General features: G+C 39.0%; 2 non-coding genes across 2 annotated transcripts; both read left to right on the top strand.

Moving 5' to 3' along the window:
* Window positions 1-7,789: 7,789 nt before the first annotated feature.
* trnag-gcc (transfer RNA glycine (anticodon GCC)) lies at window positions 7,790-7,860 on the top strand. The gene has a single exon. It is a non-coding gene; the product is annotated as a tRNA-Gly (tRNA).
* Window positions 7,861-26,062: 18,202 nt separating this feature from the next.
* Window positions 26,063-26,133, top strand: trnag-gcc (transfer RNA glycine (anticodon GCC)). The gene has a single exon. It is a non-coding gene; the product is annotated as a tRNA-Gly (tRNA).
* The last annotated feature ends 245 nt before the right edge of the window (window positions 26,134-26,378 follow it).

Here is a 26,378-nt window from a genome sequence, read left to right as displayed (position 1 = left end):
AAGTTTCGTTGATTGGCCTGTGATGATATCAAACAGGCTCTATTACACAGTTCTGTTTGATCCAGCCCGCATCCCATGGCGCTCCTTCAGTCTGATGTCTAGTCGATCTTTTAGAGTTCTGTTCCTTCATTCCACTGTTCCAGCAGACTGAGGGTGATCTCAGTCCATCTCACCCCGAATAATCCAGCCACAGCCTGTCCCTTGATCATAATACAAGCGGTAGGGCAGTGCCCACCGAGGGCTTATCTCTGTTATCAAGTGTTTGGTAGACACAGAGGCAGTGGCAGCAACCCACTGGGAAAACAGATTATAAGAGCCCAGGTTTCTCTTGACAATTGTCAATTTGCCAGTGCATGAAAGGTTCCTCAGGAGCAGGCCTTTTGAGCTGTAGCACCCGCACCTGAACTGTAGCTGAGTTCCTTTGATAAGCATCACATTGAGATACCACATAAGTGGCTACTGCTTCAAACACGGTCCCCACCCAGGTTTGGGTAACCAGCACACCATTTCTCACACCCAGGTGTCCGACAGAGTGCATTTGTCGAGCTACAAAGGGCATTAGGCTGTGAAGGCATGCAGGGCGTCCAGTGTGCTGGCAGCACCACACCCAATCATCATGAAGCACCACACTCTTTTCTAACCATGTCCTTTTCTCTGCTTTAGAGGCCTCAGCCTGAATATCCTGTAGCTGTCCCCTTTTCACCAACAGAGGTCTCACAGGGGTCTCAGACTCCTGCTCTACCAGGACTGCTCACCTGACAGCTGCATCTGCAAAGTTGTTCCCTCGAGTTACTGGAAACATTTCTTTATTATGTGATTTACACTTTACCACAGCTACTTCAATAAGCAGCTGCAAAGCTTATAACAGTTCAGAGACAAACCCAGCATTCTTAACTGGAGTCCCTGCCATGTTGGGGAAATCCCTATTCCTTCACTGCCATCCAAAATTGTGGCATCCACCAAATGTATATATACAGTCTATATAAATTGCTACAATTTTCCATTTAGCATATTTACAAGTTTCAATTAAATATTTTCATTCGGTCTGCTAGTTCTACACCAGATTATTCACAGTTTATACAGCCAGGCAGGTAGCCTGCACAACACATAAACACGGCCCCTTGGCCACCGCATCAAGGGGTCCTGAATAATAATAACCCACCAGACGATGCCTATCTCCATGCTCCTGCACCAGCACAGCAGCTCACAACCCATTTCTTTCACTTACATACAGATTACATACAGATGATCCGTCTGAGGGAATCCAGTCCAGGGCCAGTGCCTGCAAGAAAGCTTGTCTCAAAACATCAAAACCGGTTTCTGCTGCAGGGGTCAAGGCAATTTTGTCTTTAGACTGCACTACCCCCCTTAAACCAATACGTCACTAGACAAGCTCGTTCTGAGAAGGCATTCACCCTGGCTTTATCATGTAGTTGGTTTTATACTCCTTTTTTTTCAAGATCCAGTACTTGGAGTAGCCCGGCCTTATGGATTCCCTCATTAGGTAAAACAATCACAATATCACATAACTCTATTAAGTTAGTTTACATAAATGCTATTTCATGCAGTAATTCCTTATAAAATGCTGCAGTCTGGGCCTAAAATAGGTCTGGGGTGTCCCCCACCCACATCAGTAGTTGAAACTGTACATCTTTACCCAAGCAGACTGTGACAGCTTATATTTGCTTTAAACACAACCCTTGCACCCCTTCTCCTGTAGCCTCCTGTTACCCGTTAGAAAACTTTATATCACATTTTTATGCTGTTTTAGTCTAAAAGTAGGACAGCTGTGCTCCTGTGTCCCCCAGTTACTGCACACTGTAAGATTATTTCACTTTTATTTCAATCCTGAGATAAATTTAGGAAGGCTACAGAGGGGTTTACTAGATTAAAACTTTTAGTTCACGCACGGCTCTCGTTTCAGCTTCTGACATGTTCTTTAATTGTGAATTCAAGCCTCTTTCTTCCAATTTCTCCAAAAAACACCTTTTTTTTAGTAACTGCACACCAGCTTATTAGTAGTTTTGTCTTTGGGGTTTTATATCTCGGTATAACATGAAAGTCGCACAATAATTTCGACAAACTGGCGGCTCCCTTTTCTCCTCCTTGGGAGTCTTTTTACCTCCCATTTGCAGCGCTCGCACTTCTGCATGCATGCTTCGCGAGTTATTAAATCAAATCTCTCTCCGCTGTCCGTAATATCAGGAAAGCATAGTTGTACATTCTTGGCAACATCAGGTTTAACACACTCAAGTAAATTTGTTTTATTACTGTGGAAGTATCTTCATTCACTTCCTTTTCATCGGCTAACCCCGAGTATACTATCCATAAAGCTATAAACCTTTCTGTAAAATCTGAAAACATCCTCACTTCCTTCTGCTGACATGCTGTTACTTTTCTCTAATCAGTTTTCGGTGGGTAATGCTCTTTCAAAAATCTCCACACTGATTCCCACCCTTCTCCCAGATTCTCTCTCAAGGCGTTCTATTTCTTCTTTTGCTTTTTCTTTTTCTGCATATATAACTTCCTTTCGTTCAGCCATTGCTTTTAGCTTTTCCATCAGGGATTTTTGCGTCTCATCTATGATATTCTGTTGAATTCTCAAATATTCCTCTAACTATTGTTTATTTTTATCCAAATGTTCATACACTTTTCTACATTCCTGTTCAGCCTAAATTCCGTCTGACAGTCAATATTTCTTTTAAGTTTCACTTTGGATTAATCAAACTTTTTTTCTTCACACCAAACCATTTTCACGTCTCCCACGCGCCCCGCGGAATCCCCCAGTCGAGACAAACTGACGAACTATCACAATTCGGGAACACGGACCAGGTTCCAAATCCTGGCTTTAAATACACAGTTGAATCGAGTTACCATTTTCGGCTCTTCTGCGAGTACAGTTCTAGTTACTACCTTCAGCCGTACTGCAGTCGTGTACCAGGATGCAACACCTGGATTTTTTCGCACGGGCAGGGCGAGACGCTACTCCTTCAGCAATCCCTCTTTTTCTACCCCACCTTCACAAAACAGGCATCTAAAACACATACACCATTAACTCATTTTTTCTGTTGTACTTGCTTCAGCTTCAGGAAAACCCTGAACCCACCACAGCAACATGGAGAGGACAAGGGACTTTTTAGAAAAGAGGAGTCCTTACCTCTTTTTAGAAGCGTCCGCCTATCTTTTCCTCTCCATGTCCGTGTGGTTTAATTTAGATGGATACTTCTTCATCATTTGGGTCATGTATCCGCCAATCTGCCTCCTCCTTTTTAGAGGACGTTGTAAACCTTTAGGAACAATATGATCTAGCAACAAGGTTATGTCACTGTAATTAGGCTTAAGACAATCGAGAACAAGGCTTGCCTTTCTTCTAAATTCTTTACGGTCATCAGGCAATTTAGGAAAAGACTTAACTAATGCAAATAATTCACTAGGAGACCAATGTCAATGTACATATGCTGGAGTTCCTTCTGGACCTGGAAAAGTGCACATAGGCATTTCACAAACAAGTGAAAAGGCTTTGGCTCCGGACCGCTTTCTAATTTCGGTGGAGACTTTTTCTTTTTAGTACGCATGGCCATGACTTTAGCTGCAGCTTGCTGTTCTTTACTTTCAAGACTAGTCTTTTTTGAAGCTTCCCATTATTTCTGTGATTCCTCTTTCCATTCCATAAGTTTTCCAATTCAATTTCTTTCCATTCTTCTCCTTCTCTTCTAAGTTTCCCCTTCTTCAGGAAACTTCTTTTTCCTAATTCAACTTTCCTCTGTCGATTCTGATTCACTTACAAAGATAGTTATAGTTATAGTTATATACTTCATAGTTATGGGCCCCTAATTATCATATATAAATTGTGTGCAAGTTCCCTTACAGCTATTACCCTAGCTTTACAGTTCATGAACATAATTTTTTTTTTTACTCTAACCCAGGCTATAATTGTTTCTCTGAATTTGTCGTACATGTACTTTTGCTGGACTGCTCGGTCCCATTTTCGTCTCTGAATTTTAATTTCCCATTTTTACCGATCGGTGCCTTAGAACCTTATCACATTAACTACTCCGCAGAGCAAAAACCACACGTCTGTGTTAAGATAAGTTCTTTATATGAGTCCTGGACTCATCAAACCCGCGTGAGAACACCCCTGTGGCTCGCTTCTCAAACTATTAATTTTAAAGGATCACTTACTGACGTCAGACAACTGCCAATTCTCCAGACGCGTCTCTGGAAGGATAAACAGTTTATCCTCCGAGGTTCGTCCAATTTGCTAAAATTGTCCGGGTCCGGATGGAGTTTCAGCAGCCGTTCGCGCTCAGGTTTGTGATCCCGGACGAGCCCCCAAATTGTCATGGAAATATAACTATCAAGGAAGCCACAAGAGAGAGTTCTCACCTGAGTAAGGTCTTTATTTCAATATTGCAATATTGGGAGCCCTGCTGCCACTTCGCAAAGTGCAACCAGAGACTCAATTTGTTACAAGCAGAACAGGGTTTTTATAAGACGTTGCGCTGTAAAAAAGTTCAGCACTTGGTCCCTTCTAAAACTTCCCCTTTCTCTAAGAGAAAACAGATTACATCATAGAGCGAGAGAAGAAAAACTAGATTTGTTATTCAAAGCTTATCAGTTACTTTCAGCTAATTCTAATGACCCAGACAGCATATATTGTTTTGGTACATTGTCTTCTAAACTAACCTAAACAGTGTACTTTGTTGACAAACTGATTTCTAAAATTCTGCACGTACTGTAGCACAGCAGTTATATCCTTGAAATATATTATCTAAAAGCACCAATATATTTTTTTCAAAGCTCTCTACATTTTTAAGAATCAATTTACTTATTAGATTTCCACTTCAGACATCAGGTACTACTGTTGTATTTATGAAAAAGAAACAAAACAAAAAACATACTAACAACTGTGCCATCCTACTCCTTAGTTAATACATTTTATTATTCATAAACAGTTAACATTGTTAGCAAAATATTTTGAATTATATTTAACCCTATTTTTTCTTTAGTTTTGTATTTAACTTTAATTTAATATTATTGATTGCTAATAGTTTATGCTAACACCTAACTTTCTTAATTAGATGTATTTAAAACAGTGAACTAAGTGTAACATACTATTCAGAAATACAATCGAAAATAGTTTTGTGGTGTTTGTATGGATGAAACGTTTCTAAAATGTATAACGTAACAAAATTAAAGACGATTAAAATCTGTAATCTTTCCACTTGTAATGTCATTAGACAGAACAACACGTTTCTGGTTTGTTTTAATTAGTATTAGTTAGTAGTTAGTAGTTTTAATTTAATTAGTATTGCAATTCGCACTGATTCCCTTGCGAAGATATGGACTTAAGAATATTCGTGCCTGGTCAAAAAATGGCATTAAGCACTTAAAATTAATATGGTTAATAATAGTAAACTGTAACATGCTGTAACAAGATCGGTTAAACAGCGAAGAAAATGCTTTCAGAGAAAATGTTTCAGGTGTGAAGAACATAGATCTCCAATGCAATTTCAACCAAACCTGTTCGCACACACCCTGCCCCCACTACCATTAGAATATACACAAAGCACTGAAATCTTTCGAGCTAATGATCAGGTGACCCGAGAGAGAGCGAGAGAAACACCAAGGGGTGCGGAACCAGGGAACTATTTACATGGAAAACGGGCGATCTCCCCAGACTGTCCGCCCGTTTCACTGTTACCTGGATACCTCTTTATTTAGAACTCACAAACACTGATTTTTAGTTTCGAAGGATTCAAGTAGGGTTTTAGATGAAAAGCAGCGACCTTAATCAAGCCCAAATCATAATTGAACCCATTCAGAGCCTACATTACATTTTAGCGTTTCATTCTGAGCAGAAGACCCTCACACCTGAAGAAGGCTTGCGTTTTCTCTCTTCTCTTTTAAGCATGTGTACAATGTGTAATACAATTACAATGTGTAATTACAATGCTGTAATACAATTTGAATCGTATGAGGGTGGGGGGGAGGTGTCTTTCGCTGGAAATCTCGCCTGCTTCTACTTTACGAGTACAACCCCCTCTCTGCCGGAGTGCTGGCTGTGACGAATTAAACCGGTTTCACAGGTTTCAATCACAGACCATGTGACATGGGAGTCAGGAAACTAACACACAGCGCCACCAGATTTGATAACACTATAAAAACGCTATAAAATAATGTGACTAGGCACATAACAAGTTTACAGCACAGTACAATAATAAATGCTGACCATGACTTTAGAAGCATAAATTGCCTTACACTCAATTTAAACACAAGCTGTCTTTAGCCCTCTAAGCTGGTTCATACAGAAATGTAGAGATCCAGGCTCAGAACACGCAGCTTCATTAGCGAATACATATGCAGGACAACTAGAGAAGACGTTTTACAGAGGATGGATTTTTAGAAACATCCCATCAGTGACATCACTGAAGTCAACTCCTAGGTACTGTAACTGTCGTGTGGATAGTTTCACAAGAATCAGACAAAGGTTTAAGCATCGCTTGTTCTAGATAAAACTGCAAAAAAAACAACAACAACCCATAATGTACTTCTTTGCAGCTCTGTTTGCCCAAATCATATATTCACAACGTGAAATCTAGAAAATAATATTACGTAACCAAAATCCGCAATATGAAAACAGAACCTGTGTAATTGTTGATGGATGATGTACTCGTAACATTTTTTCAAGACGAACTACAACATTTAAAAAATGACTTGTATGTACTTGATATCTCTAATCAATCCACGGGTCCCAGCACAAAACGAAACTAAAACGCATACCGTTTCGCGCTTCTTATTAGTTGCTCAAAAGTAATTTGACCGTATGAAATGCATAATATAAACCTAGAAACATATACGTGAGCAGTACTTAAGCACTGTAGTATCGGTGTTAAGACATACCTCTCAAATACTGTAAATCAAGTTAAAAATATCTCAAGACCGATTCTGGTCATAATGAAACCATGTTTCGTGTATGTTTTCTTTAAAGTACCGAGACCAGCCATATACTGTATGTTTATGTTCCAAAATTAATATCGTTTATGGCCTTCACACGCGTTGCAGTATGCTCCTATTCTTTTTATCCTCAGCTACTAAGATTTCCCTTCAGTGGTAAAATTAGATATGAATATTCAATACTTAAACGGGCACAGTTAAGACATTAAATATACATATACATACTGTATACAGTACAGTTTTCATACGGTAATATGTTTATGTTCCTAAATCAATCTCTTTTATGAGCATGTGAAAGGCATGGTGAATCGATTCTCAAAAATTACTGTACTTTGCATGATTGGAAACAAATGCGTGATTGCGAAATGCTGTGGTGTTACTTTTACAAAGACGGTCAATGAAAAAAAGAATGTTGACCAGGGCAATACTTTGAGTTTACACTTACAGCTTGTCCAAGGTCATTCATTATTAATACTATTAGTAATATCTTCGTTAAAGACTTTGATGGCCACAGCTCAAACATGAGAGGTTGAGCTTTATTAGCTCCACCTTGCGGAAATTCCGGATACTATTATTTTGCTTGTCGTATTATAGGAGAATTTACGGTAACTCGCGGTATTTACCGGTAGCTTGCGGTAGACTGCGTACAGCGTACCGCAAAATAATGCAGTATCACCCGCGCATTTTGAATGGCTGCATCTGTAGGCTGCCAAAAGTCTCCGAAACCAAATTTTGATAGCAGAAAATTCTCACTCGTCCAGAAGTTCCCTTGGGACCCAACATCCAGCACAGAGTGGTAAAAAAGCGTCTTTTTTGTAGACCCTTGCGGCGTGCATTGGTGGTTCAGTGGTAGAATTCTCGTCTGCCACGCGGGAGGCCCGGGTTCGATTCCCGGCCAATGCAGTGGCTTTTGCAGCGAGCAGCTCCATCACTTGCATCCCCTTTCAACTCGCAACTGAAAACCCACTGAAGCTTAGAAGCTGTGAGCCAGGTCAGTACCCGGATGAGGGTGACCTACAGGGAAAAGCAAAGCTCACAGCTGGAAGCGGTGTTAATGGAGCCAGCGGTGGGGCGCTCACCCTGAGGTCTATGCGGGTCCCAATGCCCCAGTATAGTGACGGAGACGCTGTGTGGTAAAAAGGCGCCGTCTTTTGGATGAGATGTAAAACCGAGGTCATAGCTCTCTGTGGTCATTAAAAGTGACCACCAAAACCTTTGACAAAAGCTCTTGGTAATTGATGGTCTTCAATAATGCTTCTCCTTTAGGTACATTTGAAATCAGCTGAAAAATGCTGTGAAATGGGGGGGCACTTCAGGCCAGTGTAGGATTTGGGTTACAAGAACCATTAAACAGCACGAGAAAGCCCGTACACTGAATCGCAGGGCTTTCTATTCAAAAAAGGACAAAAGAAACTTCCCTGAATTCCATTTTTTGCAGCACAGAGAGGACAATCGGCATGAGGCCTGTGAGCTCAGTTGGTTAGAGCGTGGTGCAAATAACACCAAGGTCGCGGGTTCAATCCCCGTTCGGGCCAGGCGGTCTCTTCCTGTCTTGCCAAAACCCGTTGCTTTCTTGCTGTGGTGAGATTGGTGGTAATGCAAAGACGCCACATACTGCCGACAGACGAGAGTGCTGTGGGAGAAGAGAGAATTGATTGAAGAGTGTCCTAGGTGGAGCCAAGATGAAGTGTCACAATTGCCCAGGGGAGGATTTCAAATGTTTAAGATGGTAAAAATAACCGGAAGTGATCCCCCAGTCCGGCGCAGTCTGATGTACTTCTGTCATATAAAGTGAAACTAGATGTCGAACTGGAGCCTCACCATTTGCATAAGTGAGGCTCCAGTTATACATCTAGTTTCACTTTAAATGACAAAACTGAAGAGACTTAAAAGAGCTGGAGAGGATTTCTTACAACTTTTGAGCCAGCACAGTTTTCGAAAACGTTTTCTTCACGCTGCACTATACAACACAGACAGCCAAGAGTCTCCAAAACAAAACGAATTGACAGATAGGAGAAAAGTCCCACTCGTCCTAAAGTTCCCAAAATCCAGCACTGAGCGTAAACAAAGTGTTCAAGTAGCGTGGGAATGCTACCCCTAATGCTAGCTGGAGTTTGAGCGTCTGGTTCAGAGTTTGCTCAAGAGTTTACCTTTCACAGATGCGCAAAGATGAATGTTGAGGGTGCACGCTTCAAGGCGCCTTACAGTGCAGGGAGTGATTAGAGACGATTCGTGACGTGTGCTCGTTCCCATATACCGTACGCCCCGGGTTGCAGTGCTAGGATGACGTCCAATACCGCTTCAGCACGTAACGGCATTATATTCAAGTGCAGGACATGAGGGTTTTATTTTGTTCGTTTTGTTCTGCTCTGCTTTGCTTTGTTTTGCTTTCCATGGCGTTTGTAAGAGCGTCAATAAAAAGGCGATTCCTGCGTCTAACACGAATGTAAGAGCTATTTCAAGTGCGGCTTCTAAAATGCTTGTAGACTTTTGTCTGTTGTTGATTGTGTTTTTGTGTCTAACAAAGTGCCTTTTTCCTGTCCAGACGGGGAGACTTTATCATTCCCATATGAAGCAACCCTTAAGTCCTCTGAGGCGTGTCTGTCTGCAAGGTTTATATTTTGGAAAGGTTTTTTTTTTTAACGGAGAACGACTTTGAAAAAGATTTCCGCCGGCGTCTCGCGATCCGTGTGAGATTGTAGCAAGAACATGGTGCGGCTTCTTAAATGCTTGTGGACATTTGTCTGTTGTTGATTGTTTCTTTGTGTCTAACAAAGTGCCATTTTCCTGTCCGGACGGGGAGACTTTATCATTCCCACATGAAGCCACCCTTAAGTCCTCTGAGGCGTGTCTGTCTGCAAGGCTTGTATTTTGGAAAGGTTTTTTTTTTAATGGAGAACGACTTTGAAAAAGGTTTCCGCCGGCGTCTCGCGATCCATGTGAGATTGTAGCAAGAACGCAGCAACGGCGGCGCTCGCTGTAGTCGTGGCCGAGTGGTTAAGACGATGAACTAGAAATCCATTGGGGTCTCCCCGGGCAGGTTCGAATCCTGCCGACTACGGTGTCCTCCTCACGTCGTTGTGTGCCGGCGCAAGCAAGGAAAAGTGCCTTTCTGCTTTTCCTGGTGGTTTTAAAACGCGAGATCGCTTGTACCCGCTGCCTTGGAAAGAAATGTCTACATGTTTACTTGCACATTGTCTATTGTTTGTTTGTACATTGTCTTGATGCACTGTTTGCACTTTGTCTTGTTTTTTACACTTGTTTTACAATCGAGAGACCTTCTGTAAGTAAGAATTCCATTGTACCAGTACCGGTTACATATGGCAATAAAGTTCAAGTTCAAATGCTTCAGCGTCCGCAAACGGCATTTTGCAGCTGGAAGCAGATGGCGACGCTTTTTGCGGTCGCGTGTCTTGTGCCCCATTTCCGGCCTTTAACATCGAATCAATAAAGCTGTTAGAACCGACACCATAGGTGCTTTTCTTACAACTTTTGATCTGACTCAGTTTCGGAATGCAATTCCTGAACACTGCGAGAGACAACCTACAGATGCAGCCATTCAAAATGAGCGGTAAAAACCCGTGGTACAGTAACCAACCCGCAGGGCACCGTAGGGCACCGCGGTAAGTGATTGGCTGGCCAAAATGACCGACAGGGGCACTCGTGGTGCATTGGTTGGTAGTGAAAAGATTTAATCATCTAATGTCTTTACTGTGCACATTTCAATCTGCTTAGTTTTGAATATTTATATGGAATTGTACCACTAAAGGGAAATTTTAGTAGCTGAGCATAAAAAGAAGAGGAGCATAACGCATCTGAAGGTCATAAACGATATTAATTTAGGAACATAAACATTACTGTATGTACATAAACTGTACTGTGTATGGCTGGTCTTGATAGTTTAAAGAAAAAATACACACCAGTCTTCCATTTCTCCCTAAACATTTTAAGCATGAAAGTTGTATGAAACGGTACCCAAATATGTGATTGCTGTATAGAATGAATTTTAATTTTTAAAAATTATTTAACACGAAAATTAAGCTGTTTACATCTTCCGCCTGAGAACAGTCACCCGTTGCTACCCAACGCAGAAACACAGCCACTAACTAGCAAAGAGAGGATATTAGCTAGCTAATATGATAAAGAAATAAATGATTATTGTGTTTATTTCTTTTGCACAATATTTGAACATTTCCATCGATTGTACAAGCACTTGGAAACTGTCCAATCCCTAGTTCATCAAGCATTTACCGGTCTGGTGCCGGTCTGTGTCTTCTAGGATATAATGCCAGCAAACTCTTGTTTTTATGTCCACTATAACTACGCTGGGCAAACGTTCCGAGTTCAAATTCTTCCAGCACGGGGGTACCTTTAAAGCGGAGACGACGGCACCGAAATTTTTTGGCGCGCCTTCTCTTTAAAGCCCTGGCCAAATATGAAGACAGTACGTACAGTTATAATTCAAACGGAATTAAAAACTACACATCCCAGTTACCATGGTGGTGCTTGTGATCATTGCGTTTAACCAACGAAACAGGGCGAAAAATCAGTCACATGACTTTGGGGCAGAGTTTCGAAAGCTTAACCTATCAGCAACAAAGCGAAATTTACACGATAGGCTACCTCAAACTGTCAGTTACACGACTGTGTATGTCGCTTAAGCCACTCCTATTTGGCATTTTAGTTATGGAGGCGAGAAGACGCCCCCTCTCTGGGTGTCTGATTTGCCGCCATCTTTAACTGTTCGGTGTCCGAATCGGAGTAGCTACGCGTACGAAATAAAGTTAATCCCAACTACAAAACATATATTTTTGTGGTAAGAGGGCGCAAAACATCAGTATTTACTGCTATTAATTACTGTACGATTTATAGTTGAAATCTGAGCCTAGATATAAAGTTAGATATAAAGTTAAAATCTCGACAAAGCAATGTAGGAAATACAGAGAAAATAAATCCTTTCTGACATCTAAAATCAGTTTCGATCAAGGTCTCTAAAACGAACAAGAAAAAGAGGATTTTCGGAGGGCAATTACGCTGTGTTTATATAGAATAACTGATTTATGAGCAATCTAATTTCTTGTTCGTTTAAAACAGTGAAATGTCAGCTGCAAAAGATCGCACCAGAAACAGCACTCTCTCTGCCTGTCATAGACGTTCAGGAAAGGCTGAATGAAGTCATGTCAAGTACAATAATTCGGTGATCAATAATAACAGTTGTAGGACAGTATACAGATGCAGCCATTCAAAATGAGTGAGGTATTTCGCGGCATACCCCGGTGGGCATGTCGCAGTATCACGCAGTATGACGCATTTAACGTGGTGTCACGTGGTTAACTATCCGGCGTCGCCTTGTAAAACCGCCAGGGGGAGCTTAACCTCTCATGTACAGCATTTGAGCCTTTAATTTTGAACTGTGTATTACAGCATGTTAATCATCAGTCATTAAAATGTTGGTATATTTTATGAAAGCAAGATTGCTCAGTTGGACAAAAGTACACAACCTACCTTTATCAGAAATATTTATGCATCAAAGCCTTTACTGAAGATATTACTAATAGTATTAATAATGGATGACTTTGGACAAGCTGTATACTCAAAGTATAATTTCTTTAGCACATTTGTACAAGCACTAGGAATCTGTCAAAGCCATACTTTGTCAGGCATTTTGTTTTACTTCAACGGGCATAAAAACTTCCTTGCTTTTAACAGGGCGTTTCATAATTTCTAACTACGAAAATGATTTAAAATGCGACACCTATCATTCAACTAGAGCTTAAAATATCACAAGGATCCTCAAGAGCACAGCAAAGAGTGTATTAAAAGACACTTGTATTTATCAACGCTTTCTTTTCCGTATACCAGATTTTATGGAACCACTTCAGAGGGGTGTCAGCCAGTCAGATTCCAGGAATCGGCACTTTAAAGGAAAAATACACACCAGTATTCCATTTCTCCCTAACGATTTTAAGCATCGAAGTATTTAACTAGCATGTGAAATAGCGTGTGAAAAAGTGGTAGTTTTAAGCTTTTCTGCTAATATAATATGGAATCGCGTATCTAAAGAATTTAATAACAGTATTCGTGTGCTGCGACAGGGCTGTGTAGGGCTGTTTCGCCTGCCTGTTCATGCGTGCTATCTTGTAGCTGACTGGTCTAGGTGAGTGACTACCAGCTGGCAGGTTGTGTGTTCAAATCCAGCTGGTGCTAGACTTTTCTTTTAACAAACATTTCTTCGAAAAAATAGAATAGCGATATTATGGACAATCAATTGACTTTTATATTTCAAAATATCGCAACATGATTGATATTTGCGATATTTTGAACATATCTTCCCTTCTGACAGTGGTTCCTGCTTCTATTGTGTGTGTGTGTGCAACAGAGTAAATTTTTATAGAGAAATGGAGGCTGGACAGTATGCGTTACAATATAAACATTTATATTGATTTAAATCGTGTTCTGATTTAAATCGCAAACGCGTGTTTAATTATATGTGTTTTTTAATCATAATCAGGCTAATGCAACATAAATTGATACAGTATCTTTGTCTTCTTAGTATCTTAATAAACTTTCAGCATAGCTTTCTACCCATCAAGATTTATATTTCTTGGGATTTTGGGATCAAATGTGGAAGGATTAGATTATAATCGTTTTTATTTGTCAAATACGTGATTGTATTTCTGAATGTTATGTGACACCTACAGTAGTTCACTGCTTTAAATACATCGAATTAAGAAAGTTATGTGTAGCACTTTAGAACTTTTTTCTGAACCAGGGAAAATCTGATCATGTTTCTCTATAACAATAATAAAAAACTTTATTTTACATATCGCCTTTAAAAGTGGCATCTCAAAGCAATACAGTAGATCGAAAAACAGTTAAAAGGGACCAAATTAAATACCAGACAATCGCAAACGCGTTTTCAATAAAATTATTTTATTCATTCAGCAGTTTGTGAGAGGGACATCCAGCAGGGAGAGACACACACACCGGTTTTCATTGACAAAATTGTTTTTTTTCAATTCCTCTTGTCTAACAGGAATGTTTTGTTTGTGGACAGACTTTTAGACAAGAGGAAAAGACCGCCTCCTCCTACGAAGCATTAATCGCGTATCTAAGGAAAATTGCAGTATACCTTTGTTCATGCACATCATTATACAGTACAGTATCTCAATTTGTATTTCGATTAAAAAAAATCGTTTGCCCAGCCACTACTGTTGTTATTGTTTTTATCCTGTAAAGCGTTTCCTTTTTCTGCGTTTTCCATTTCCTTTTTCTGATCACTCGCTTTCTGGATACACATCTCACCTGTCCTGTTCTTTGTTTTCCTGGTTTGCTGATTATGCCTGCTGCGGTCCACTCCTACCCTCACACCTAAAGAATACTATTTTAAATTTCTTGGCGCAGTTCATTAACCCTTGTATGTGCTGTCTGCGCCGAAAATGCAATTAAAAAAAAGTCAAAAAACGCGCTCAAAATACAATTTATAGCTTAATAAGATACACTCCACAGGCAAAATTAAAGACGATTAAAATCTGTAATCTTTCCACTTGTACTGTGAGTCATCGGACAGTTTCTGCTTTGTGTAAGGATGGTGAGAAAGCTGTGCTCAATGTATTTAAGGGAATTAAAAGTTAAAGGAGATGCTTCATATTGCTTGACTAATTTTAAAAACCAAGTTATAAATGCAGACGCTCCCTCGGTGCCGCGCCGGGTGTAAATATCAAAGTATACATTCCCAACAAGAATTGTACCCATCTGTCATGCAAATAAAACACCTTGAATTGAATTGAATTGAGGGAGAGAGGGGGGTAGTGGGACAGAGATACTGTAGACAGACTCAAGGCAAATAAAATACTTATGGGTACGCAGGCATTCACGACAGCAACATACGAAACGTTTGCACGTACTGTATAGTTAAGTTATTACTTGGTTTTCAAAATGCAACGAAATACAATATTGTTGTTGCTGCTGTTCTGGTTGTTTTTATCCCGTAAAGCGTTTTGAGAAGCCACCTTTAAAGGCGATATATACTGTAAAACCGCTGATTCTTATGGAATGTGTTCCGCAGGAGATTCAAATTTTTATTTATTTATTTTTTAATCACGTATCTTAGGAAATCTCAGTATAACTTTGTTCATGAACAGTGGCATGTTACATTATCATTCGTTTTTTAACAAGGCTCGCCAGCTAATGTGAATCGAAACCTGTCTTGCTAGCTTTTAAAGTCGTGCATGTGTAAACTGTACTAGAGGGCATGCAAGTTACTCTGCCCCTTTCAGCTGCAGGGAGTCCCTCTGCTGCAACACACAGCAGACAGAACGGGAGACTATTGCCTTTCATATCTGACTCCAGTGAAGTAAAAGGGGTGTCTAAAGGGGTGATTTCAGACCACATTCTAGTTACTTTATTTTGTTTACTTTTAACATTTTTGTAATTTACAGTAGATGTCACAATAGAAGCCCGAAGCCTATTATACTCAGTCTAGCCTTGGATCCTCTGAGTCCCATGACTCAGTCTTGTCTGCTTTCCTAGAATAAAACCAGTTAAGTCTTGTGTACTATGCAATTTATATTTTCCGATTCCATGCATTCCCTTAATGTTTAGAGTTTACTATATTCTCCAGACTCAAACACATAAGTACTAATAGCTCTGTCCCTTTAGGAGACTCTTTGCAGTACTGTGTCCCACTACCCCCATGAATTCTTTAGGTTGGGTCTAATATTTTTCAGTAATATACTGAATGGGATACAAAATGCTGTCAGGCAGGTAACAGAAAAGAGAAAAATATAAATATTTCCATTTTACAGACGTTCACACATTTATAACATTTTGGCTCAATAAAAAGCTAACCCAATAATTAAATGTGATAAAGTATAGTTTGGATGTTTATACATTCATGTTAATCGTATTCTTGATTTATTTCATGTTTCATTTGCTAACTTAGAGCATATTGTGCAATGAAGAATAAAATAGCTGCATGACAAGTGACTTCCTTCTCTCAGTGGAAATTAAAAGGTAGCCTGATAAATTATAATAAGACAGTAAGAAAGGTTCCAATCAGGAGGAGACAATTCTTTCCATTTTTTTGTTTGATTGCTGGTAGCAAACTGATCTGAGGATCTACTCCAGCTCTTTCTCTTTTTATCATACAGTAAATCTTATTTTCTTGCTTTCTGAAACACAATATAACAAAAAATAACCTCACAAACTCAAAGAAAAAATCCTTGCTCCCCCCCCTTCCCTTGGCAGTACTTCCTCCCATGCTTTTAACTAAGGGCATCTAAAATACTGTCAAACAGCTACAATGGTATCTCTATACAAGGCTTTGACTGTGTCAATCACAGCACCTACCATTCCCTTACCAGCAACAACATGGATTCTAACACTCAGACATTAAAAAATGTCAGGCCAAGAGAGAAAATACCGAGCTTTACAACATGCGGTACCAGTAACATTTTACCCACAGTAGACTCACCAACCAGATGTGTTTCAGTTTCTGTGATAAGCCTAGATTAATCATATCCTCTCCTCTAGTAGGAGCACCAAGTGTAAACATGTAACGCCCCTATTAAAAATAATGGCAAAACAGAAGTTCACTCTTTCTAGAACATACCTTCCTATGGACACTCCTAAAATGTATAAAATAGTGTCCACAGCATCTCATAATAGAGGCAAATGGGGAACTTCAAACTCATTTCATACAATGCCATCCATGAGGGGTTAAATACACCCTGAGAGAAATTAATTTCTGGATAATTCAACGGCTGTGATTTCTGGAATATGTATTATCCCAAATATTTTCAAAAGAAATTGAATCATTTCAATGAATCTGTGCCATTCAAGTACCTGCTCCAGACAGTAACCACTGCTAAGGGTTTATATGAAGCTTGCATTAAAAGACTTTAAAAAAAATGTCATGTTCCCATAAAAAAGTCATGCCTTGGAGTATAGACCCCCAAAGGAATGCCATAGACTCAAACTGCAAAATAAACACATACAGAAAGAAAGTATTTGTATTGTGATTGCAAATCCTGGTATGAGTGATTGGTATGACTTTCCTCATTACAAATCTCTTATTAGAATTTAAATTTCTCTGTAACTCCAGGTCAGAACAGAGAAAATGTAACTGCCTTAAGGAGTTTACAATTATGAAAAATAGAAGGATAAGCATGATACGTATGTCTTCTGTCATTTTCTAAGTCATGTTACTGAGCACCAAATCTTATTGAGAATATGAATCCATTTAAGGTTTATACCATTAAAGTAAAGGTTTATTCCATGCTGAAAATGTTTGTACCAGACTTTTTTGAGCCCTGTTTAATTGTGTCTGAAGTCTGATGTTGTAAATTTTATTGTTAAAAAGATCCATGAAAATGTCACTACTAAAGTTAGCTGGTACTGTTGGTATTGTAAGTGGCAAGTAGAGCTCATATTTTAGATTTTGTGTAGTTGCTAGCTTTGAACTGTGTGTTGGATGCACATGAATTGAAGGAATGGGCAAACATAGCTGATGCGGATCCACAGAGCCAGCATATTAAGATGTTTATAATTAGAGGCAATTTGTTTAAATAACTAGGTATGGATACTGATGTGCAAGAGAGGTGGAAAGGCTGTTTCCTTAAGCCAGCCCTATAAAATGTTTTATTCTCAGTGAGATGCTGCCATTTCATAGTGGGTTTCTAACACTGTGTATAGTTCCATCCACACAGTGCCTTTACTTCCATCCATTTCTAATCTCTTTATCCAGTACAGAGGATTTGGAGCCTATCCCAGTAAGCGACGGACACAAGGCAGAATACACCCTGGACATAGCGCCAGTCCATCACAGGACAGACAGACACAAACACACACACACCAGGGCCAGTTTAAATCTAACCTCAGAACCTTTCTTTTCAGAAGACTTAGTGTCTGTATCTGCTTCATTTTCTAATTTTGGTAGCACCTCTAACTGCTTGTCTTTCTTATATGCATTTACTTTGTAATCTGTGGTCCTTTTATCTGTTTTTACATCTACTGTATTGCTTTGAGATGCCACCTTTAATGGTGATATATCAAATAAAGTTTTTTATTATTGTTATAGGGAAACATGATCAGATTTAAAAAGATCTAAAGTATACTAGTTTGTCACTCTTCTCATTCCCTTTGCTAAATGACTTTTCATACTAGTCTGATCAATCTAACTGCCAGTTTTCTGTGCTTTCTCTATCCTGCTAGATTTGCAATTATTCTGAAAATTTTCATCTTGAAATAACTCATTTCTAAATACCTTTTTCACTGTTAACATCTTGCAGCAACTCTGCGACAAAATATACACTCTGACAGTTCATCCTGCTACCAACATTAAATAAAACAAATCTTAAGATTTCTAGATTTATGTCTTTATTTAGTGGTTTCATTAGTGACAAAGGCTAAACTTTCTTGGAAAAATGTCTTTTATGTGTTGCGGAAAAAACTGACTCGCTTTAACAAAATATGTTTACAAATCCTTTCACCTGGCATTTTCGTAGTTAGAAATTATGGAACGCTCTGTTAAAAGCAAGGGAGTTTTTATGTCCGTTGCAGTTCTTTTGCAACATGAATATAATTATATCGTTATTAATTTCTTGAGATATGCGATTCCATATTATATTCCCTTTTAATCAAATTCTAAAAGTATGCTTGTTGACTCCGGTATCGCGTTAGTTAAAGACTTCGATGCTTAAAATGTTTAGGGAGAAATGGAATACCGGTGTGTATTTTTTTCTTTAAAGTACCGAGACCAGCCATATACTGTATGTTTAAGTTCCAAAATTAATATCGTTTATGGACTTCACACGCGTTGCAGTATGCTCCTATTCTTTTTATGCTCAGGCACTAAGATCTCCCTTCTGCTTTGTGTAAGGATGGTATCAAAAGCAATCTTAAGTGATGAGAAAGCTGTGCTCAATGTATTTAAGGGACTTAAACGTAAAAGGAGATGCTTCATATTGCTTGACTAATTTTAAAAACTAAGTTATAAATGCAGACGCTCCCTCAGTGCGCTCCTCTGGTGCGCCGGCTCTTACACAGTGCCTGTCTGCCGAAAGCATTACAACATACATACCCAACACTGCTTGTACCCATCTGTCATGCAAATAAAACACCTTGAATTGAATTGAATTGAGGGGAGAGGGGGGGAATACTAAAGACAATACTGGCTCAATACCAATACGGGCTTTGACGTGCTAATGCGTTGGTTTAACAGTCCGGGTGTGGCAGGCTTCCAATGTCGACTCGACTCGATTGGAAGACAATGAACGTATTTTAGCCCTAAATAAATTAATAGCAAACATGGTTTACATAAAATACATTTTTCCAAGAAAGTTTATAATAATACGATCTATAGTTGAAATCTGAGCCTACTTTAAAAATAAAGGAAAAGCATTTTCAGAGAGCAATCACGCTGTGTTTATGTAGAAAAAGCGATTAGGTTTATGAGCAATCTAATTACCTATTCGCATAAAACGCTATATAAAATAAAGTTTATTTAGAGATGAATGATCAGTGTCGCAGTTTAAATAATGGGAGTCAGGAAACTAACACACAATTAAATTTGCCTGTGGAGTGTATCTTATTAAGCTATAAATTGTATTTTGAGTGCGTTTTTTGACTTTTTTTTAATTGCATTTTCGGCGCGGACAGCACATACAAGGGTTAATGAACTGCGCCAAGAAATTTAAAATAGTATTCTTTAGGTGTGAGGGTAGGAGTGGACCGCAGCAGGCATAATCAGCAAACCAGGAAAACAAAGAACAGGACAGGTGAGATGTGTATCCAGAAAGCGAGTGATCAGAAAAAGGAAATGGAAAACGCAGAAAAAGGAAACGCTTTACAGGATAAAAACAATAACAACAGTAGTGGCTGGGCAAACGATTTTTTTTAATCGAAATACAAATTGAGATACTGTACTGTATAATGATGTGCATGAACAAAGGTATACTGCAATTTTCCTTAGATACGCGATTAATGCTTCATAGGAGGAGGCGGTCTTTTCCTCTTGTCTAACAGTCTGTCCACAAACAAAACATTCCTGTTAGACAAGAGGAATTGAAAAAAAACAATTTTGTCAATGAAAACCGGTGTGTGTGTCTCTCCCTGCTGGATGTCCCTCTCACAAACTGCTGAATGAATAAAATAATTTTATTGAAAACGCGTTTGCGATTGTCTGGTATTTAATTTGGTCCCTTTTAACTGTTTTTCGATCTACTGTATTGCTTTGAGATGCCACTTTTAAAGGCGATATGTAAAATAAAGTTTTTTATTATTGTTATAGAGAAACATGATCAGATTTTCCCTGGTTCAGAAAAAAGTTCTAAAGTGCTACACATAACTTTCTTAATTCGATGTATTTAAAGCAGTGAACTACTGTAGGTGTCACATAACATTCAGAAATACAATCACGTATTTGACAAATAAAAACGATTATAATCTAATCCTTCCACATTTGATCCCAAAATCCCAAGAAATATAAATCTTGACGGGTAGAAAGCTATGCTGAAAGTTTATTAAGATACTTAGAAGACAAAGATACTGTATCAATTTATGTTGCATTAGCCTGATTATGATTAAAAAACACATATAATTAAACACGCGTTTGCGATTTAAATCAGAACACGATTTAAATCAATATAAATGTTTATATTGTAACGCATACTGTCCAGCCTCCATTTCTCTATAAAAATTTACTCTGTTGCACACACACACACAATAGAAGCAGGAGCCACTGTCAGAAGGGAAGATATGTTCAAAATATCGCAAATATCGATCATGTTGCGATAGTTTGAAATATAAAAGTCAATTGATTGTCCATAATATCGCTATTCTATTTTTTCGAAGAAATGTTTGTTAAAAGAAAAGTCTAGCACCAGCTGGATTCGAACACACAACCTGCCCGCTGGTAGTCACGCACCTAGACCAGTCGGCTACAAGACAGCACGCATGAACAGGCAGGCGAAACAGCCCTACACAGCCCTGTCGCAGCACACGAATACCGTTATTAAATTCTTTAGATACGCGATTCCATATTATATTAGCAGAAAAGCTTAAAACTACCACTTTTTCACACGCTATTTCACATGCTAGTTAAATACTTCGATGCTTAAAATCGTTAGGGAGAAATGGAATACTGGTGTGTATTTTTTTCTTTAAAGTACCAAGAAAAGCTATATACTGTATGTCTATGTTCCAAAATTAATATCATTTATGGCCTTCACACGCGTTACAGTATGCTCCTATTCTTTTTATGCTCAGCTACTAAGATTTCCCTTCAGTGGTAAAATTCAATATCTACAACGGGCACAGCAAAGACGTTTACTGTACTGTAAGTCTTTCTACGACAAACCAACGTACCACGAGTGCCCCTGTTGGTCAACCAATCACGTACTGCGGTGCCACGCGTCATCTTGCGTCACACTGAGCGACGCCACCTGCGGTACGTGTCTGTAACGCGCACTTTGAATGGCTGCATCTGTATAAGGAGGATAAGGATTTTGAAGTTGACTCGAAATCTGATAGATAACCAGTGCAAGGACTTGAAAACAGGTGTAATGCATCCCTGATAGGATTCTTGCTGTCATATTCTGAACATATTGAAGATTGCTCAGTGTGGATTTAATTTCACCAGTGAACAGGATGTGCATTTATTAATTCTAGAAAAAAAGCCTTTCTTGATTTCTCTAGTTCCCTTTAAAATAAACTATTATTCCACAATGCAGAGTATTACATGGCCAGTATTTACACATGATATTTGTGATTTAAAGAAATTAACACAAGCAGCTTTTGGAGATTTAAGTGTTGGCTGAGTTATTGCAGGATAAAAGACTAGAGATGTTGGCAAGAAGAAGATAATTTGGGGAAAGCTGAGGAATACACTTATAACAAGAACACTTCCTAATGGGGTTAGGCATACTTTTGATGAAGATGATGAAGTTAACAGACTATATGTTTACATAGATACTGAAATAAGGATTGTATTTTAGATTATGTGTAGTTGCTGGCATTGAACTGTGTGTTGGATGCACATGAATTGAAGGAATGGGCAAACATAGCTGATGCGGATCCACAGAGCCAGCACATTAAGATGTTTATAATTAGAGGCAATTTGTTTAAATAACTAGGTATGGATACTGATGTGCAAGAGAGGTGGAAAGGCTGTTTCCTTAAGCCAGCACTATTAAATATTTTATTCTCAGTGAGATGCTGCCATTTCATCGTGGGTTTCTAACACTGTGTATAGTTCCATCCACACAGTGCCTTTACTTCCATCCATTTCTAATCTCTTTATCCAGTACAGAGGATTTGGAGCCTATCCCAGTAAGCAACGGACCCTGGACATAGCGCCAGTCCATCACAGGACAGACAGACACAAACACACACACACCAGGGCCAGTTTTCCCATAAACCAATTAACTTACCAGTATGTTTCGGAGTGCGAGAGGGAGTCATATCACACATATGGAGAAAAACCATGTAACCCAGAGAGAACATGTAAAACCCCCACACACAGGATTTCAGGAATTGATCCTAGGACCCCAGTACTGCAAGATAGCAATGCTAACCACTTCGCCACCATTATAAATGGATGGGTATCTTAGTTATCTTTCTAGTTCACAGGTTTGCATGCATAATTTAATTTTGAAAGCCACTGAGACATGTCATGGAAATATAACTATCAAGGAAGCCACAAGAGAGAGTTCTCACCTGAGTAAGGTCTTTATTTCAATATTGCAATATTGGGAGCCCTGCTACCACTTCGCAAAGTGCAACCAGAGACTCAATTTGTTACAAGCAGAACAGGGTTTTTATAAGACGTTGCGCTGTAAAAAAGTTCAGCACTTGGTCCCTTCTAAAACTTCCCCTTTCTCTAAGAGAAAACAGATTACATCATAGAGCGAGAGAAGAAAAACTAGATTTGTTATTCAAAGCTTATCAGTTACTTTCAGCTAATTCTAATGACCCAGACAGCATATATTGTTTTGGTACATTGTCTTCTAAACTAACCTAAACAGTGTACTTTGTTGACAAACTGATTTCTAAAATTCTGCACGTACTGTAGCACAGCAGTTACATCCTTGAAATATATTATCTAAAAGCGCCAATATATTTTTTTCAAAGCTCTCTACATTTTTAAGAATCAATTTACTTATTAGATTTCCACTTCAGACATCAGGTACTACTGTTGTATTTATGAAAAAGAAACAAAACAAAAAACATACTAACAACTGTGCCATCCTACTCCTTAGTTAATACATTTTATTATTCATAAACAGTTAACATTGTTAGCAAAATATTTTGAATTATATTTAACCCTATTTTTTCTTTAGTTTTGTATTTAACTTTAATTTAATATTATTGATTGCTAATAGTTTATGCTAACACCTAACTTTCTTAATTAGATGTATTTAAAACAGTGAACTAAGTGTAACATACTATTCAGAAATACAATCGAAAATAGTTTTGTGGTGTTTGTATGGATGAAACGTTTCTAAAATGTATAACGTAACAAAATTAAAGACGATTAAAATCTGTAATCTTTCCACTTGTAATGTCATTAGACAGAACAACACGTTTCTGGTTTGTTTTAATTAGTATTAGTTAGTAGTTAGTAGTTTTAATTTAATTAGTATTGCAATTCGCACTGATTCCCTTGCGAAGATATGGACTTAAGAATATTCGTGCCTGGTCAAAAAATGGCATTAAGCACTTAAAATTAATATGGTTAATAATAGTAAACTGTAACATGCTGTAACAAGATCGGTTAAACAGCGAAGAAAATGCTTTCAGAGGAAATGTTTCAGGTGTGAAGAACATAGATCTCCAATGCAATTTCAACCAAACCTGTTCGCACACACCCTGCCCCCACTACCATTAGAATATACACAAAGCACTGAAATCTTTTGAGCTAATGATCAGGTGACCCGAGAGAGAGCGAGAGAAACACCAAGGGGTGCGGAACCAGGGAACTATTTACATGGAAAACGGGCGATCTCCCCAGACTGTCCGCCCGTTTCACTGTTACCTGGATACCTCTTTATTTAGAACTCACAAACACTGATTTTTAGTTTCGAAGGATTCAAGTAGGGTTTTAGATGAAAGGCAGCGACCTTAATCAAGCCCAAATCATAATTGAACCCATTCAGAGCCTACATTACATTTTAGCGTTTCATTCTGAGCAGAAGACCCTCACACCTGAAGAAGGCTTGCGTTTTCTCTCTTCTCTTTTAAGCATGTGTACAATGTGTAATACAATTACAATGTGTAATTACAATGCGAATCGTATGAGGGTGGGGGGGAGGTGTCTTTCGCTGGAAATCTCGCCTTCTTCTACTTTACGAGCACAACCCCCTCTCTGCCGGAGTGCTGGCTGTGACAAATTAAACCGGTTTCACAGGTTTCAATCACAGACCATGTGACATGGGAGTCAGGAAACTAACACACAGCACCACCGGATTTGATAACACTATAAAAACGCTATAAAATAATGTGACTAGGCACAGAACAAGTTTACAGCACAGTACAATAATAAATGCTGACCATGACTTTAGAAGCATAAATTGCCTTACACTCAATTTAAACACAAGCTGTCTTTAGCCCTCTAAGCTGGTTCATACAGAAATGTAGAGATCCAGGCTCAGAACAAACAGCTTCATTAGCGAATACATATGCAGGACAACTAGAGAAGACGTTTTACAGAGGATGGATTTTTAGAAACATCCCATCAGTGACATCACTGAAGTCAACTCCTAGGTACTGTAACTGTCGTGTGGATAGTTTCACAAGAATCAGACAAAGGTTTAAGCATCGCTTGTTCTAGATAAAACTGCAAAAAAAACAACAACAACATAATGTACTTCTTTGCGGCTCTGTTTGCCCAAATCATATATTCACAACGTGAAATCTAGAAAATAATATTACGTAACCAAAATCCGCAATATGAAAACAGAACCTGTGTAATTGTTGATGGATGATGTACTCGTAACATTTTTTCAAGACGAACTACAACATTTAAAAAATGACTTGTATGTACTTGATATCTCTAATCAATCCACGGGTCCCAGCACAAAACGAAACTAAAACGCATACCGTTTTGCGCTTCTTATTAGTTGCTCAAAAGTAATTTGACCGTATGAAATGCATAATATAAACCTAGAAACATATACGTGAGCAGTACTTAAGCACTGTAGTATCGGTGTTAAGACATACTTCTCAAATACTGTAAATCAAGTTAAAAATATCTCAAGACCGATTCTGGTCATAATGAAACCATGTTTCGTGTATGTTTTCTTTAAAGTACCGAGACCAGCCATATACTGTATGTTTATGTTCCAAAATTAATATCGTTTATGGCCTTCACACGCGTTGCAGTATGCTCCTATTCTTTTTATCCTCAGCTACTAAGATTTCCCTTCAGTGGTAAAATTAGATATGAATATTCAATACTTAAACGGGCACAGTTAAGACATTAAATATACATATACATACTGTATACAGTACAGTTTTCATATGGTAATATGTTTATGTTCCTAAATCAATCTCTTTTATGAGCATGTGAAAGGCATGGTGAATCGATTCTCAAAAATTACTGTACTTTGCATGATTGGAAACAAATGCGTGATTGCGAAATGCTGTGGTGTTACTTTTACAAAGACGGTCAATGAAAAAAAGAATGTTGACCAGGGCAATACTTTGAGTTTACACTTACAGCTTGTCCAAGGTCATTCATTATTAATACTATTAGTAATATCTTCGTTAAAGACTTTGATGGCCACAGCTCAAACATGAGAGGTTGAGCTTTATTAGCTCCACCTTGCGGAAATTCCGGATACTATTATTTTGCTTGTCGTATTATAGGAGAATTTACGGTAACTCGCGGTATTTACGGGTAGCTTGCGGTAGACTGCGTACAGCGTACCGCAAAATAATGCGGTATCGCCCGCGCATTTTGAATGGCTGCATCTGTAGGCTGTCAAAAGTCTCCGAAACCAAATTTTGATAGCAGAAAATTCTCACTCGTCCAGAAGTTCCCTTGGGACCCAACATCCAGCACAGAGTGGTAAAAAAGCGTCTTTTTTGTAGACCCTTGCAGCGTGCATTGGTGGTTCAGTGGTAGAATTCTCGCCTGCCACGCGGGAGGCCCGGGTTCGATTCCCGGCCAATGCAGTGGCTTTTGCAGCGAGCGGCTCCATCACTTGCATCCCCTTTCAACTCGCAACTGAAAACCCACTGAAGCTTAGAAGCTGTGAGCCAGGTCAGTACCCGGATGAGGGTGACCTACAGGGAAAAGCAAAGCTTACAGCTGGAAGCGGTGTTAATGGAGCCAGCGGTGGGGCGCTCACCCTGAGGTCTGTGCGGGTCCCAATGCCCCAGTATAGTGACGGAGACGCTGTGTGGTAAAAAGGCGCTGT

Source organism: Atractosteus spatula, unplaced genomic scaffold, assembly GCF_055471065.1.
Source record: "Atractosteus spatula isolate fAtrSpa1 unplaced genomic scaffold, fAtrSpa1.hap1 Scaffold_4, whole genome shotgun sequence".
In the NCBI taxonomy this organism is placed as follows: Eukaryota; Metazoa; Chordata; class Actinopteri; order Semionotiformes; family Lepisosteidae; genus Atractosteus; species Atractosteus spatula.
The sequence above is the reverse complement of the archived record's forward strand: the minus strand, read 5'-3'. Positions and strand labels throughout refer to the sequence as shown.